General features: G+C 41.9%; 1 pseudogene; it reads left to right on the forward strand.

Annotated features, from left to right (window-relative positions):
• Window positions 1-13,386: 13,386 nt before the first annotated feature.
• Fcf1-ps6 (Fcf1 rRNA-processing protein, pseudogene 6) lies at window positions 13,387-14,000 on the forward strand (annotated as a pseudogene).
• Window positions 14,001-18,429: the final 4,429 nt, after the last annotated feature.

Here is an 18,429-nt window from a genome sequence, read left to right on the forward strand (position 1 = left end):
AAACAACAAAGCATCTCAGCAGTGGAGACGCTTCCTACATCCACACTCTGAAGCGAGCCCCAAGGTTAAAGCTCCATCAAATGCTTTTCTCAAAAGAAACAAATGAACGGGTGAGTGAGTGTACACACAGACATGCATACAAAGCCACCTCAGACAAGCCAGGACAACAGGGGGAGAACTGAAGGTGCTTTTCAGCGTCGACAGGGAGAGAAAGTGCTGAGGTGTAGGGGGTGAAGATCACATCCTTGCGTTGAACTTGGGGAGGACATTTTGCACAGGAGGGCGTTATTACACCCACGTTGTCATGTCGTTGATTTAGCTAAACATCCTGGGGGCTTCATCTTCATCTCTGTAGGGTGGATCCACTGGAAAATTGCCCATTGCCGAGAGTAAGAAAATAATGTTGCCATGTAACTGCAACCACATACCAGAAGGCCAAGGGAATTGAAAGATGATGAAACCAGCAGAAGCAAAGCATCATGGGTAGGAGTAATGGAGCCGACTTGAAGATATTTCAATTAGCTGTTATCTATAACCTTGCCTCCGTGGAAGGCTTTTTTCATTCAGATTTCTTCCTGAACACCTTTCATTTATGATTAGATTGGACAGAAGTATTTAAACGAAATCAACCACACATAGTAGCAATCTCTATTAAATCATTCAACAAATATTTACTAAGCACTCGCCATGAAGCAGGCATTCTGCCAGATGCAGCGGTAGAAAGCGCTGCAAAGGATTCACAGTCTTCTGGGGGAGACGCGGGAATAAGGACTAATTGTAAGGCATTACGCTCTGTAGAAGGAAGTCCCAGCTTGTCAGAAGGACCGAAGGAAGACTGAATTTCATGTACGTTTTTCCCCATGGGAATAAAAGAATTATTAACGCTAAGAAACATTGGGTAACATGGTTTCACAAACATCCTAAGGAGGGTCTCATCTATTGTCGGATTCATATCAATAGATTTGCAGTGACTCTTGAATCTGTTACTTTTGGATATTCTGTGTAAGTAAACACTGTTGGCACTCCAGTCATGGAAGAAAAGGGTTTTTTTGTTTGTTTGTTTGTTTTGTTTTTTGTTTTTTGTTTTTTTTGATTTACCACCATCTTTTTGAGGTACTTTATTCATTTATTTCATGAGAGAGAGAGAGAGAGAGAGAGTGTGTGTGTGTGTGTGTGTGTGTGTGTGTGTGTGTCACAGTGAACTTTTAGAGGCCAAAAAAAAATGTAGAAGTCAGTTCTCTTTCCACCACATGGGTTCCAGAGACTAAAATCAGGCAGTCAGGCCTGGAGGCACCTTTACCCACTGAACCATCTCACGGGCCCTACAACCACTCAGTACACAGACTTATTCCCATAGGGGTTCGTCTGTTTCTACGTTCGGTGAGGTTGCCCCTGTTTCTAAGATATGCATCTTTGTGCTTAGTTTCTAGGCTATGTGTGTAGCATGTTTTCTTCTTGGGTTGTCTTAACTATCCTGTGAAGGGTCTACCTCTGTCTCCCAGACAGGAAAGTCTTTCTCTTGGAGTTTATAGGGCAATGTTTATGTTTGTATCTCAGACACACAGTGCCAAGTTTGTTTCAAAACCTGGATGACAATCTTGAACGTCACATATAGTTTGTTACAATCCCACATATAAATATTCTATGTCTAAACTCTCAGATGTGGTATATTTTTAAAGAGGAATCTATTTCACAAATATAGAAGTGCACGGAATATTTTGTGGGCATTTTGAACAATTCAGTAGGCTATACTAATATAATTTATATAATATATATTATATAATTTATTATATAAGTATAAACACTCAGATACACTAACATCAGTTAAAGTTCAATAAGAAGAGCTATACTAACAAAAAGAAATAGATCAAAAAAGGAAACACACTCATATCAATCCACACAGTTGCTCACTGGGTAGACCCTACATGTAAGTGTGTCCCCATGAAGTGCTCTGAGGGACAGCTTGTCTTCTGATGAAACCGAGCAAAACCCACATTGCAGCATCAGTCTATGCAGTTGCTTAAAGACCTGAGCATGAGAGTGATTTTACTTTCCACCTAAGCAGATGCACAAAAGGACATGTCTGTGCTGCTTAGTTTTGTGTCAGCTTGACACAGGCTAGAACCACCTGAGAAGAGGAAGTGTCACTGAGAAAAGTACCTTAGGACATTGTGTTGTTTGGTGAGGGAAGTGTGAGGGCCTAGTCCACTGTGGGTGGTGCCACTCCTAGGCAGGTGGTCTAGGGAGGTATAAGAAAGATAGCTGCTGATGGTGAGCCTAAAGGGAAAGCCAGTAAAGAGCCCTCCAGAGTGGCTTTGCTTCAGTTCCTGATTCCAGGTTCCTATTTGAGTTCCTGCCCTGACTTCTTTTTCAGTCATGGATTGTTATTAGAAGCTGTAAGATACTCAATATGAAATTGTAAGCCTAATAAATCCTTTCCTTCCCAGGTTGTTTTTGGTCATGGTATTTATCACAGCAGGAGAATGCCCACTAGACATCCATCTGTTCTTATTAAGAGGATGCCCATGGTTTTGTAAGAGTCCACAATGCTTACCCTTAAATCCTTAAAGCAATATGATACGAATCCTGATGGCTCACTTCTACAATGTCAAATCTAAACAAAACAAAAAACAACACTACAAAACACGAATTGGAACTCTTTAAAGGTTTTTATATATGCCTTCGGTATTGACAATAATGCAAAGAGAAAATGGATAGTAAACTGAAAAGGAAAATTTAATATAATTACATAAAGATCAGTGTGCCACAAGAGGAGTCCATAGACAGTGCCCTTAAGGCATTCTGTACAGTGGGGTGTGGAGTGCAGTCTATGAGTATTTGACCTTTTCCTTTTAGGGTGCGACTTTCCTATTAGTCAGTGATTTTGTGCGTGGCTCTGTTCTTTTTGAGATTTGAGTATAATTAGATATGAACATTCCTTATTAAATGTCCTGTCCTCTGCTCTGGGTTTCCATGTCCTTTGGTGTTCGAAATCCTCTTCTCACTCATCATGAACAGGCTACAAACTGGGTGAAAAGAAGACTGCGACTGAATTACCATCGCTGTGAGTGTCTCAACCTCCCCGACACACACACTGTCATTTCTGAAATAATCATTTGCTTAGCCAAGTAGGAATTTTAACAGGAGGAACCTGTTAAAGCTTTGCCTATTTGGACAACTGAAAGAAAAGCCCAGGCAGGCAGATGACACATTTTAAACTCAAGTTTCTCTTATTGTTTTACTGTGTATTGAGCTTTCTTTCCCAACTGTATGAATTGAATTGCCCTGCTCCAGTAGGAAGTATTTGAATTTTTGATTTCAATATCCAGCATTTTGATCTTTTACAATTGTGATTCTTGGAAATCTCAGACATGAGGGCTTTTTGTCCCCATTTCAGCCTTCAGCCCTCTCAGTCTCTGGATGATGTGACCTTAGACTTGAGACTTGAGAAGACGGCCTGTCGAGTGAGACACTGGATGTATTGGTGATTTTGGCCCACTAATGTTTCCAGGGAAAACAAGAACGGTACTTGCTTTAAAACTTGCCTTGCTTCCTATGGCTTGCTCACCCAAGGACCACTTGTCCAATACCAACCTCCATGGCTCATTTCAGGGAGCAGCACTCCTCCATGGCTTTTCCTGCAGTTTCCACCTCCAGCTTCCTGCCTTGAGTCCCTGTACAATGAGAGACTATGATGTGGAAGTAAAAGGAAATAAATCCTTTCCTCTCCAAGTTGCTTTTGGTCATGCGTTTTATCAGTGACAGAAAGCTGACCAAAACATCCAGGGAGGAAAATGAATGAAGCATTAGCGTCTTTCAGGCACAGTGACCCTACCCAGGGCCATTCTTGTGGGCATGATCTTCACAGCTATTTTCCCTGTTTGCCCTAATGTTTTGGCACTATCATCTTGGATTATTTTCTTTTTAATAGATAGTTTATTTATTTATATTTCAAATGTTATTCCCTTTCCTGGTTTCCCCTCCAGAAACCCCCATCTCATCCTCCCTCTGCCGGCTTCAGTGAGGCTGTTCTCTCACCCATTCACCCACTCCTACCTCCCCACCCTGACATTACCCTATACTGGGGCCTCAAACCTTTCCAGGACCAAGGGCCGCTTGTCCCATTGATGTCTGACAAGGCCCTTCCTCTGCTCCATATGTGACTGGAGCCATGGTTCCCTCCATGTGTACTCCCTGATTGGTGGTTTAGTCACTGGGAGCTCTGGAGAGGGGGGAGTTTGGTTGGTTGATATTATTGTTCTTCCTATGGGTTGCAAACCCCTTCAGCTCCTTCAGTCCTTTCTCTAACTTCTCCATTGGGGGACCCCATGCTCAGTCTAACGGTTGGCTGCAAGCATCCGCCTCTGTATTTGTCTTGCTCTGGCAGAGCCTCTCAGGAGACAGCTATATCAGGCTCCTGTCAGCATGCACTTCTTGGTATCCACAATAGTGTGGGTTTGGTGCCTGCATATGGGATGGATCCCCAGGTGGGGCAGTCTCTGGATGGCCTTTCTTTCAGTCTCCACACTTTGTCTCCATATTTCCTCCCTTGAGTATTTTGTTCCCCTTCTAAGAAGGACTGAAGCATCCGCATTTTGATCTTCCTTCTTCTTAAGCTTCATGTGGTCTGTGAATTTTATCTTGGGTAATTTGAGCTTTTAGGCTAATATCTACTTATCAGTGAGTGCATACCATGTGTGTTCTTTTGTGGCTGGGTTACCTCACTCAGGATGATATTTTCCAGTTCCATCCATTGTCTATGAATTTTATGAAGTCATTGTTTCTGATAGCTGAGTAGTACTCCATTGTGTAGATGTACCACATTTTCTGTATCCATTCCTCTGTTGAAGGGCATCTGGGTTCTTTCCAGCTGCATGGGTGGTAGGGTGGCATAGTGGTGAGCATAGCTACCTTCCATCGTGGATTCTTAATCACTGGGAATAAGGGTCTTGCATTGTCTTGGGTTAAGTTCTACAGTCTAGGTATCTAGTTTTGGGCATGGTTTCAAGATTCAGAAGTTACCAAAAATTAGTCCACACTGGCCTTTGCTGATAGCTTGGAGAGTGGCTCCTTGGTAATTGGAGACTGGCTGCTTCAGGTAGCAGCGGTCAGACTCTGCCACCTTCCTCCCAAGCTCCCAGGGGTGTTAGTGTCTTTCTGCCCTGGGCCTTTTGGTAGGCCAGTTATCTGAAGTGAATAGGTGTGAGGAGGTGCACTGGTTTGCTAGCGCTCCACAATGGTTCAATATGGCTCCACGGTCTTGATGGTAAAAGAACAGAGGCGTCCTGCTCCAGGCCTGAAGGCTGGAGTCCAAGATGAAAGAGTAGAAGGGTAGGGCAGAGCTTCTCTCCCAGCTTCCTGTAGCTGCCATCATTTCTGTGTTTTTACATTTATGTGTCTGTCTTCGTGGTGAAATTTTTCCTTTCTATAAAGGCATGACTCATGTTGAACTAAAGGTCATCCCGATGAACTCATTTTAATTTCACTAACCCTGTACACACTCAGTTTGCAAGGACTGTCAGTCAATTACTAATTTCTGTTAATTTCTCATTTATTAGAAGTGAACTATTTCAAGGGTGGTGGTGCATGCATGAAGTTATCAGTGCTTGGGAGGCGGGGGTGTGTGGATCTCTGTGAGTTCTAGGCCAGCTTGATCTGCATGGCAAGTTTGAGACCAGCCAGCCACACCACAGTAAGAGCCTCTCTCAGATAAAATAAAACCAAAGCACCCCAACCACCAGAAAACTGAACTAAGCATCTTATATAGACTTTGAGTTCTTTTTCTTAGAATCTCACTATTTAAAACAACTGAGATCACTCATCTCCTATACAGACTATGATGACAGTGGCCTCTCTTCCCCCACTTCCGTGAGAATAGGAAAAGGTTCATTGGCTGAGTCCCTGGTGCCTGTGGTTCCCACGTAAGAGGCCAGTTTCCCTGGATTGGAGAAGTCTGCAAAGTAACTTAATGCAATGTCTTTAGTTTCCTAATGAGAAAACCCAGGTCTAAGACATTAAAATAATTTGCCTCAAAGTATTTAACTAATTAAGGTTAGATACGTGAGCAAAGAATTACTAATTTTACTTTTAATTCAGAAGCCTTTTAAGTATATCACTATTTTAGCCAGGTGTGGCATCTTAGCAGATGCCTTTTATCTGAACACTGGGAGGAAAGAGGGAGGTGCATTTCTGTGAGTTTCAGGCCAGCTAGATCTGCATAGTGAGTTCCAAGACAGCCAGGGCTCTACATATCATTCGTGTGTGTGTGTGTGTGTGTGTGTGTGTGTGTGTGTGTGTGTGTGTGTGTATAAATAGAAACACCTTTGGGTTACGAATTCCCAGATAAACCTCACTTGCCTTCCAGTACCATTGCTCACAAAGGAGACAGCCCTACAGCTCACAGGAACTGTAAGGATCCCAGGAGTGGACCAAACAGGCTGTGTATCCAGCAGAGTACAGAAGAGGAAAGGAAGAGAGTAACTATGTTTCCACCCAGCTTTGTCTGCAGCACAGTGGAATTCTTGCTTATTTCACTTCCGGGTGCTTGCTGATCTGTAAAGAAGCATCGAGTCCTTTTACTCTTCTTCTTCTTCTTCTTCTTCTTCTTCTTCTTCTTCTTCTTCTTCTTCTTCTTCTTCTTCTTCTTCTTCTTCTTCTTCTTCTTCTTCTTCTTCTTCTTCTTCTTCTTCTTCTTCCTCTTCCTCTTCCTCTTCCTCCTCTTCCTCTTCCTCCTCCTCCTCTTCCTCCTCTTCCTCTTCCTCCTCCTCCTCTTCCTCTTCCTCCTCCTCCTCTTCCTCTTCCTCCTCTTTCTCTTCCTCTTCCTCCTCATCCTCTTGCTCCTCCTCCTCCTCCTCCTCCTCTTCCTCCTCCTCCTCCTCCTCCTCCTCCTCCTCCTCCTCCTCCTCCTCCTCCTCCTCCTCTTCTTCTTCTTCTTCTTCTTCTTCTTCTTCTTCTTCTTCAAGGAATTTCTCAGATTTCAAGCGAGTAAGGAAAGATTCCACACCAGTGGAGGGAGGAAGACATCAACCCACCCACAAAGCCTTCAAACCAAAGTTTGTCCTGCCTATAAGATGCACGGGGATAAAGATGGGGCGGAGACTGAGGGAGTGGCCAACCAATGACTGCCCAACCTGAGACCCATCCCATGTGAGGGAGCCAACCCCTGACACTGACAATAGTACTCTGCTATGCTTGCAGACAGGAGTGTAGCAGAACCATCTCCTGAGAATCCTCATCCAGCAGCAAATGGAAACAAGTCAGAGACCCACAGCCAAACATTAGGCAGAGCTTGGAGAGTCTTGTGGATGAGAGGGAGATAGAAGTGATTGAGCCAGAGGGGTAAAGGACATAGTCAACTAACATGGGCCCATGGGAGCTCACAGACACTGAAACCCCCAAAGAGCATGCAGTGGCTGGACCTAGTTCCCTTACACAATTGTAGCAGATGTGCAGCTTGGTGAGTCCCCTGTCCATTGGAGAAGGGGCTGTCTCTCACTCTGTTGCCTGCCACTGAATGCCCTTCCTTTAACTGGGCTACCTGGTGTGGGAGAGGCTCCACTTAGTCCTGCTGTGACGGAATATCCCAGAGTGGGGTCATATGCAAGGCGGACTTCCCCTTCTCTGAGGGGGTGATAGGGGCTGAAGGGTTTGTAAGGGTAGGACTGGAAGGAGAAAAGGAAGGGATGTAAAGTGAATGAATAAGGAAATTAATGAAGTAAAAAAATAAAAGTAAAGATAAGACAAATTTGCTGGGGACATGGCCGCTCAGGTCTCTAATCAGCTTCTCTCTCTTACCTAGGCTATGGCTAGAGTTAGAAGCAGACACATTCTGGAAACAAATGCCATCTCCTTTGACACCAGTCATTCCAGGATTTCTCTGAATCTCCAAGCTTTCGTGTAAGATTTTTCACACTTCTTTATCTGCTTCTGCTAACTCCCAGGGTCTGTGGAAATGTTTTGTTTCCTGTTATTTAAATTCAGATCCTACGGGCAGGGTCTTCTGAAGAGACTCATTTTGGATAAGGGTTAATTTTTTTCTCATAGCTGGTTAAAATATTCGAAAAATGATTTATTCTCATTTTATGTGTATGAGTGTTTGCTTGTATGTGTGTATCTGGTGAGTACCTGGTGCCATGAGGCCAGAAGGGAGCGTCTAAAGCAAGGGACTGGGATTATAGGTGGTTGTGAATTGCTGTGGGGGTGCTGGGAACTGAATCCAGGTCTTCTGCAAGAGCATCAAATGTTCTTAATTTTTTCAACCCCAGATGCTGTGGGGCGTGTGGGCAGTCTTAGTCTCTGACTTATCATACCAACAACATTAGACTGGACGTATTTACCCTCTTAATTGTCTGGGACAGGATGGTTTTTAATGTCTAATTTTATTGACCAAGTATGAGTCTATTTTTCCTTAAAACAGCAAATCAATCCATCAACCCCACACAAAAGCCCGTCAGCGTTCCATGCACTCTGTGATCTCTGATTTGCTCAGGGACAGCAAGAGGTATGAGGTATTTTCCCTTATGGAAAGAGTGAATTGGGCCCCTGAAGCTCTGGGTCTAAAGGTAGAATTCCTAACACTCCCTGGGGCTTCTCCTTCTCCTCTTCCAGGGGCTCCTCCTCCTCCTCTCTGGGAGTCTTTCATCCCTAACAGAGCTGAGATTGTGGGGAAAGACAATAGGCTTGCTTCTAATTTGATGTTTCTGAGAGCTGCACAAAATAGAAATAAAACTGTATTCAAAAGTTGAAAAAGAACATGTAAATAGCAATAACAGAAATTTGTGATTAAACAATTAACAGAAAAGAGGCCCGTAAAGACATTAAAAGTATAAAGAGGAAAGCGCATTCTGGTTTATCGGGATGTGCAGGAGCTGTTGTTTGAAACTGATTGAGCACCAGCCACGTGGGAGCATCTCTGCCAACAGCAGGGCTAGAAATAGTAACTTCCTGTGGTATTGTTTGGGGGGCCATACAAAAACAAACAAACAAAAGCAGAGGAACAGCTCCAAGAAAGCGTTAGGTAGCACAGATACAGATGTGGAAACAGAGGTGGGGAAAGATGAAGACGATTGATGTTGTCTGGCCCTGACATGCATGGGCACATGTGTGTATATACAAATGCATGCTCCCTCCCTCCTCCCTCCTCCCTCCCTCCGTCCCTCCGTCCCTCCCTCCCTCCCTCCTCTCTCTCTCTCTCTCTCTCTCTCTCTCTCTCTCTCTCTCTCTCAATGTGTAGTTGAGGTGAAGGAATGCAGAAGTTCTGTGTACAGGGAGCCGGAGAGAGGAGACACAGCTTTGGAACAATATGATACATTTGAATTTTTTTTTTAGTTATATCTAGGACTGTGGGCAAGTAATTTATCTCCTTTGTATCTGTTTGTTTTTGAGACACGGTCTTTCAATGTAGTCCTGACTGTCCTGGAACTTGCTATGTGGAAGGGGCTGGCCTCAAACTCACAAAGATCCACCTGCCCCTCTGTCTCCTGAGTGCTGGGATTAAAGACATGATGGACTTTGTTCTCATAGCTTCACGTTTAAAATAATGTTTTGAGAGATGATGACTGTGTAAAGTGCAAAAAAAACACTTTAAATACTCCATAAAGGATGGTTATGATGGCTAGCCCATCAATACTGAGAATACTTAAATGTCATAAAGTATTTGAAAAAGATGAATTTCGGGCATCAAGGAGGACTGTAGCAGTCAGTTAAGACCAGCTTTGTTCATTTGGCTCTAAGCCAAGCACATGTTCGGCTGTCAGTTAAAGAATACCGACCGCCTTCACCTTCTCCCGCTCTTTAACAAATTCTTTAAAGTGGGGTGGTGGAAGACATCCAGGGACACTCAGAGTCTGCTCTTAATGGATGGTTTTAAGCATCCACATTCTTGAAAGAATTCTAGTTTTGGACTTGCAAAGGGCAAAGGCATTTGAAGGCCTGCACCCAACACACCGCAGGAGAGCATTACTGTGACAGACACATTTGTCTTAACGTTTTGCTGCACGCATAAAGGATGATACTGTTTTCCCTTATGGATAATAAGAGAGGCAAGCCCGAGATTACGTAAGAATGGCTTAGGAGAGATAAGCATATTTTCTTGTGAGAGATGAAGCCAGTTACAGAGGAGAAGTCCAGAACAAAGCACTCTCCTGCAGCAGGGGACATATTTGATGACCGGATGCAAATATTATACACTTTTGAAAGTGCTTGATACCACAAGTAGCACTTGGTAGCATGCGCTTCACTCAGCACTTTTGCTATTTTATTTTAATGTACACGATTAGCACAGAAGAGGAGAATGTTAGGAAGGAGAAATTATATAAAACATGGAAGCTGTCTATGGAGGAGCAGACAGCTGAGGGACAAGCACCATTTCCTTCCCATTTCCAGCCAGAGCAACACAGTAGAGTTCAGACACACAGGAGGGATGAATGAGGACAACTTTTGACTAATAAATAGAAAGGAGACGTTCTGGAATAAACCTCTTGGCATATAGAAGGACCTCAGTAATTAGACACCCACTTGTACTAGCCTCATTCTTATGGGAAGACTGCAGGAATGCTGACTGATGGATTACTTATTGAGCACACATAGGCACCATGAATAGTCAGATGAAAGCTCTCTTAGCTTTTCTGACAGGACTTAAAAATTGTCTTCCAGTGGTCTTACCATCCCTCACTTCCTAGAATAGATTTTTTTTTGTATAATTGTTCACGCTAAGGCAAGCTTTCAGATCTCTTAGTTTCAAAGTTCCAGAGGACTCATACCAACATATCTAAGAAACAGGCAATCAAAAGACAACAGCAACAGAGCCCAGCCCAACCCACACTAACAGGACCCCTGTTCAGGCTCAGTGTGAAAACCAGAGAGGATTTTTTTTTCTGCCAGGTTTCTGTATGTTTCACCCCATAGTCCTTTGCGTCTCACTTTTGAATATGGCCTCTTTACTTCCTGCCTCTTCTTTTCCAACTTTCCAGGTAAAACCTGTCGTATGAGTAGCGATCTATGGTTTTACGAGCTCCTGTGGCTGGCTCGGGTCCCTGGGTCACACATCATACTTTAGGGAGGAGGAAGTACCTTTTTCCTTGTTGGAGTGTGTCCTCTGATTCCACTGCTTTGTAGTTTTCTAGTTAGTGAACTTTCATTATATTTGTGTAACGAATCACAACGTTACTTTTAGTATACAAAATGCCCTAAACCATTGAAATATATAGCGCTTTATGTTTCTGTTTGTTTTGCTCATGTCTCTCAATTACTGTCCAAAATATAAGTTTGAGACAATAACAACAATAACCAAGTTTTATAACTCAGCCATCAGTTGTTACAAATAGATTTCCTATCGCAGGCTGATGAACCATATTGTTAATTGACAATTAAGACTGATGTGAATCTATTGGACTAGCTTTAATTAATTCTTACCCTTGGCTGATCAGTAAGTCTCGGGAGTGAGCAGACATGCTTATTTAGGGGATAAGGGATGCGTTTATGGGTCCGAAGATGAATTAGGAGGTCATCATGCCCAAGATATTTGTGCCTTTTTTTTAAAAGAATGGTGAAGAAGTGTGTTAGTATAGGATGGATGATGCAGGGTTCTTTCTACATTTAGCAATTTCATATTAACGATACAGCTGTCTTCTGCGGGAACCCACCCAAACACTTGGCAGAAGCAGAATACCAATGGTTCATTTCTAATTAAACTTGTTTATTTTATTCTTCTCTCAGGGTGTGTATGGACTTATTTCAGGTTTGAGTTTCCCCTCCATGAGATACAAAGACCAGTGTAGGAAAAATAGCAGAGAGAAGCTGTCTTTAAATATTCTAGACTTAAGTCTTAGGTCTGACCTTTCTCATTCCGCGTCTTCATCTGTCCAGTCATTGCAGGTGTATGTGTGTGACTGTCTTCTTCCCCTTGTATCGTGCGTATATGATGTCTAGCATATTCCCCAGGAAATAATCTGCTCTCAGGGAGGAGAAGCAGAAATAAAATTGATGCTGCTTTTCTCAAGCATCTTTATGGTTAAAATCTTACTTTGAATTTGTTTTTGAAAGTGGTATTCCATTTGCTGAGAAATGAGAGAATATTTCTCTAATAATCTAATAGGGCCAGGGAACATAGAATTTATGATTTAAAAACAATGTAATAGTGGATTATGGGTTTTGTGAAGCCTGAAGTAGCCCTTATGGTTGTTTTGGGAGTTCTTTGGGATTTGCATAACTTTCTAATTGGAAGGAAACAATAGCACTTGTGGCAGCTGCCCAGAGTCTTGTTCCCCACAATACCCCACCCCCAAGAGCTTAATTCAGCTTTCAAATAAAAAGAGATCATAGTATAGTGTGCCTTGAAAAATTGCCTACTTATTTTGCTATTTTCTTCTATCCCTCTATAAGCTTAGCTGTTATACTGGAAGATAATTGGGGAAGAGCTGGAGAAATGGCCCAGAGGTTAAGAGCACTTATTGCTCTTTCAGAGAACCCGGGCTTGGCTCCCAGCACCCACATGGTAGTTCACAGCAATTCATAACTCCAGTTCCAGGGTATTCAGTCCCTTCTTCTGACTTCCTCAGCCACCACACCCACTTATGGTACACATACATGTATTCACACAAACCACTCACATGCATAAAATGAATCTAAAACAATTTTTAAAGGAAAATGACTGATGTTTAGAGCTCTTTCTGCTCTTTCAGAATACCCGAGTTTGGTCCTCAGCACCAGAATTGGGTGATTTACAGCTCTGGTGGATCTGACCTCCAAGAAGACCTGCATTCACATGTACACATACCCCCACACAGACACACATACATAAATGATAGGCTATGTCTTTGTCACTGGTGAAATGAGCTAATTCAAGCCAGAGTAGATTATATTAAAGGCATGTTTACTGGGAAGCTGCTCTCAGGTGGGTGAGTTCACTGGCCCCAAGGATTGAGTCCAGGGGAGTCTCCATGAAGGCAGGGGAAGTGGGTAGGAGAGAAAGAGGGAAAGGACATTCATGTGGTAAGAAGAGAAAGAGGAGGCGGAGGAGAAGAAGAAGAAAAAGAAGACAGAGACGGAGGTGAAGAAGGAGAAGAAAAATGACAGAGAAGGAGGAGGAAGGGGAGGAGGAGGAAGGAGGAGGGGGAGGAGGAGGAAGAAGAAGATGAAGAAGGAGGAGGAAGAGGAGGAGGAGGAGGAAGAGGAGGAGAAGAAGAAGAAGAGACGAAAATGTTTGGATTATATAGGGAAGAACCTCTGGGTGAAGGGTGGCCTGGCCCCTGCTGGAAGAATCTGGAAGCCAAGTCTGCTTTGATATATAAAATATGTACTTCAGTCCCTCGATCCACAAGATCAGACAATAAACATACATAAACATAAATAAACTTGAAGTGATCCTGGAAGAAACAGAAGAGTGACATGAACTGGAGGAAGCAAAAGAAAACCAAAAAAAATATGTGACTATAAAGTGAATGCTTAGTCTCAGAGATGAGAGACTTACAGGAAAGAATGAAAGCTTAAAGCTTAGGAAGGAAGAACAGAAAGATCCCAGTGTTTGGAAGGAAAGAGAAGTACCCTAACGCCCTTCCTAATTACTTTTCTAATACAGTACTTAACTGGATCCACCTTGTCACTTCCTTGTTGATAACAACTTTATCAACTTTCTTATGAAATCTAAATTGGATTTGGATTTAGGGTGTTGATGATAGTTGTTGGTCTACATGCCAAGTGGATTCCCTGTATGACTGATTTGTAATGGCAGAAATTGAGAAAGGGGGGTAAAGTATTGAGTGGCATTAAGGATAGACAAGGATCTACAATTTGTCTGGTCACCTTGGACACATAAAAGAACCAATGCTGATGAGTGCTTAGTACAGAAAGTAACTCAGCATAAATGCTATACTGTGGCCATGGTTGACCAGTACCTTAAAAGAAGAGTCCAGAAAACCTCTGGAGTTCTATCATGTATATTTATAACCACACATTACAATATTGAATGGATGCTGGATGATTATGAAGCCCCTTGGTTCTAATTCTTATACAACAAAACTCCTAACTTTTTTCTTTAACCAACTTTCTATGTTGTCAGCTAACTAAGCACTTTACAAAATATAAATAAATAAATAGACCTTTTAAAAAGAAAAGGAGATAACACAGGCACTAAAAACAAACAAGCAAACAAATAGATGAGTAAACACCAACCAACAACTACCACCAACACCAACTACGAAACACCAGAAGAGAAAGCTTAAGGCTGTGGTAGATTTTTGTGTAGTTTTGAGTATTTCTTCCTTAGAAGATTAAAAAAAATCCCTAATTTTAAAAACTGGTCTCCAAATAATAAAGTCCTATTGTGAGAAAATCAATTGGAAAGGACTCTGCAGTCCATCTGCCCATAGAAACAAATGTCTGTGTCCCACATTGCTGGATGCCACACAAGGTTTCCTATGCACATAGCCTGCCCAGCCCACCAAAGCTATCCTGACATATCTATTTTAGAGACAAGGACAAAGGACAAGTTTGTTCTCCAGACTAATCCTCCAGATCTTTTTCTTCTTTGGCCACATGATAACCAGATTCTATCTCACACAGTATTGGCAAATCAACAAACGAACACCCATTCTAAGTTGGCCAGATGTTCTAAAATAGCTTATGTTTAAGCTGGTTTTGCACTTCATTGTAGGGGTGTGGGAAACCATCAGGGGCCTCTGAAATCAGTCTGGTGACTTGAATGACTTACTGTAGACAATCAACAGAGATGACCGCTCAACTACCCCAGACATGCTGCTCTTGAGTAAAATTTGCTTCTCATCAGACAGAGTAATTTTAAAAAAAGATAATAGATTCTTATTCTTTAGTCATAGTAAACCCAAACTGCCAATGCCCTTTTCATCCTGCTTTGAAACACAAAGCCACACCGTGTGAAAGGTGGGTTACTTTGGATCAGTGTAAACACCTAGCTGTCAAAGAGCTTCCTGAGTTATTAGTAATGTGAGTGCAGTCATGGAGTTCTGAGATGTGTACGTATCCATCCAGGCAGGGGGAAATAGTGTAATTAATTTGAAGCTGTTATGATGTTTCAATTGATTTGGATCAGAAAAAATGAAGAACAATTAAGAAGAATCAGAAAACAATATCCCTTTTAGTATTCTAAAGGGAAGAGAAAAATTAAATAGGAGTTTAATTGAAAATTCCGATCTATGTGAGGGAAAAGAAAGGTTATATAAAAAGGATTCTTGAATTATTCTGGATGCACTAGTATTGGTCCAGCATCTGCTGCAACAAAAGTCTGGCTTCCAGTGTTGACAAAATGTCCTACAGGACAGAAGTTCAGGTTAGAACTTAAAGTATTAAAGCAGGCTTAGTTGACTTCAATCCTTTGGTAACTGTTCTGAGTGTTAGTCCTCAAAATTACTTTTCAGTAAGAACCATGAGATGTCATTATTTTAGTACACTTATGATCTCCCATGGCCACTTGACTTTCTAAATGTAACCTTTAGCTATGAAGTTGAAGTACATGTGCCTGTGTTCACAGCTCACACCCTCTAACCCTGTCGTAACATGTAGCATGCTTATTTAACAGAGAAAGCTCACTAATGTGACTCTAAGCCAATTATAGAGGATAAAAATATTTAAGTTATTATTTTAAACTTTACAAGACAACTTTGAAGATAAATCACTAAGAGTTACATGACCATAAAGTAACATCTTTCTATACAGCATCAGTTATTCATTACTTAATTATGTATTAAATATTTGCTATAATTATATATTACTTCTTGTTGTTTACTTCTTCAATTTTTAGTAGAACAAGCCAAGGTTTCCTGTGTCCACTGTCCACATAATTTTCTTGTGAGGACAGAGACTCCATATATGCTAGCCGGAGCCTATAAACCTTATGGGACTTGAACTTGAACTCCAGCTGTACAAGTAGTGGCTTATGATTATCATCTCAGCACTGGGGTATGGGATAGGATGGTGGAGGCTACAGGCTTAGGTCCTACCTCAAAACAAACCAGAACTCAGCTTAAAAAAGGAGTGAAGACAAGTAATGGTTTTTCTTCTGGCAACTACAAGATCTACTGCTTAACGGTGTGATTTAAATATATTGAAATAAGGCATTGTAGAATATTTTTAATGCTTTAAAAGAGACTGATATTAGTATTCGATCAGTTTTTCAAAATTGTGATTCCTTTTTACATGAAGAGTATAGTTGTATGACCTCACACCCCTCATGAAGCATCTGATGAGACTGAGTTCTTTGCAAACATCTAAGAACATTAATGTTAACAGGAAATAAATAGATAAAAACACTATACTATTTTATGGAGACAACCATCCCTGGCTTCTGGCTGGAGATGGACTACAGCCAAGAATGCAAAACTCACCTCTTTTTTGTTTTGTTTTTAGCATTTTGAATCCAAGGTACTAGCTATCTTGGAAGAGACCATTTCAGGCAGTACAGACAGTATGAAGAACTACTTGAGTTCACTGTATAGGATGAGGCAGTAAGAACTGGTTCATGGTAAAGTAATTCAATAAGTAAATTATAGAATATGAAAAAAACTTGTCTATGTCATTGCCATTGTTGTCTTGTGTAGTAATGTAAGCCCAGGCCTATTCATCAAGGAGTCTGCTGTTAGCTGGTATTATATCTTTCCTCCGCTCTTTCTCAACCTTTCTCCCTTTAATGCCTGAAGGTTAACATCTAAGACCAATTGCTGGTGCAGCCTGGGAGAGTTTTCCTTGCATTTTTACCAACTGATGATACACCATGGGGAAAATGCATTTGCCATTCACACAGCAGATTGGGTGGAAATCCTGGAAATCACAAACTGTGCTTGTGCTCTTGTTTCATCACTCAGCCTCTTTGTCCTTCTGGATCAGGGTGGTATTGTTTGTCTTCCCCTCACCCCTACAAGGTAGGGGAAGAGGGAGAGGGAGGGGGAGGTGGAAGGGAAAGGAAAAGAGGAGCGAGGGAGAGATGCAGAGGGAGATACTTTTTGATATTTTATGAGTTTCTTTTTGTTACTGTGATAAAACTGTATAACCAAGGCAACTTAGAGAAGAAAGTGTTTATTTGGGCTTATAGTTCCAGAGGGATAAGAGTCCATCAGAACCGGAAACATAGTAGCGACCAGCGGATCTGGCAGCAAAAGCAAGAAGCTGACAGCTTATGTCATTAACCATAAACACAGCACAGATAGGGCCTTTGACAGAAGGCTCTTAATCTCAGAGCTTGCCCTCAGTGATGTTCTTCCAGCAAGGCTGCAGCATCTAAATGTCCCCAAACAGTGCCACCACCTGAGACCAAGTGTTCCAATGCTGGAGACGATGGGGAACATTCTCATTCAATGTCAGCATACTTTCCTTGACAGCAGAGTGTACTTTTAGGGGTTCTTTCTGCCATCTTTGAAAGCTTTTCCAAGTGTTCAGTCTTTAGGGTGTTGCTATGAATGACGGACATGACGATGGCATCTGCATTGCAATGGATCAAGGTGGTGTGGAGACTAAATTGCAATCTTTTCTAAAAACGATTCCACTTTAAAAGGGCAAGTTTGGGTTTCCTGTAACTACATAATAAAAGAGACTTTAGGTTTAAGAAGCTGGAAATCCTAGCATCTACTCCCTCCAATCATCCCCACCTTTCACATTTGTTCTTTTACTGAATAACCATGTGAATATAGAGCCAAGGCCTGCTTACCTGGTCGCTAAGGCCTCTGTCGCCTTGGCAACTAAACTTTTCAGAGATTACAGGGAAAATGTTTTCTTCAGCCCTGGAGCTGCTTTAATACTTTCAAATGTCAGAAAAAAGGCATCTCTAGTCCCACAGGTGCTGGTGTGAGTGGGGGCAAGAGATACTATTTACAAACATGTTTAGCAGATTCTTCACCAGAAGGCAATCTTCAAAACATGTACATAAATTTTAAAAATCAAAAAGAATGCTGATAAATTGTGGAGATTAAGCAGAAGGAGACATCCTTTTATAGCTGTCTAAAGGTATGGAACCCTTTGATTCCCTTCAGCTATCCATATCATCATCATCATCATCACCACCACCACCACCACCACCACCACCACCATCATCATCATCATTAGAATTTAATGAGATAGGGTCTCTTTATGTAGCTTGTCCTGTGTAGATCATAAAGGCCTTGAACACATGGAAGTCTGCCTGACTTTGTCTTCTAAGTCCTACCATGCCCAACCTCCCTACCCATTTAGAAGTAATGGAAATTTGGTTTTGCAGTTGCTGTGGGTCACAGGAGTATACATACTGGGGTTTATTTTGAGTATGCACACATAAGCTTCATCCACCAAACAGCAGACATTTGGGGCCATCTTTAACTAGTCCTATCCTGGACCATTCTCTTATGTGATTTAATATTTTAAAGAAGACGATTTTCAAATACTTCTCTAATCCTTGGGTCTTATTCTGTTCCCTCATCAGAATATCTGGTT

Source organism: Rattus norvegicus, chromosome 9 (genome assembly GCF_021556685.1).
Source record: "Rattus norvegicus strain SHRSP/BbbUtx chromosome 9, alternate assembly SHRSP_T2T, whole genome shotgun sequence".
Taxonomy (NCBI): domain Eukaryota; kingdom Metazoa; phylum Chordata; class Mammalia; order Rodentia; family Muridae; genus Rattus; species Rattus norvegicus.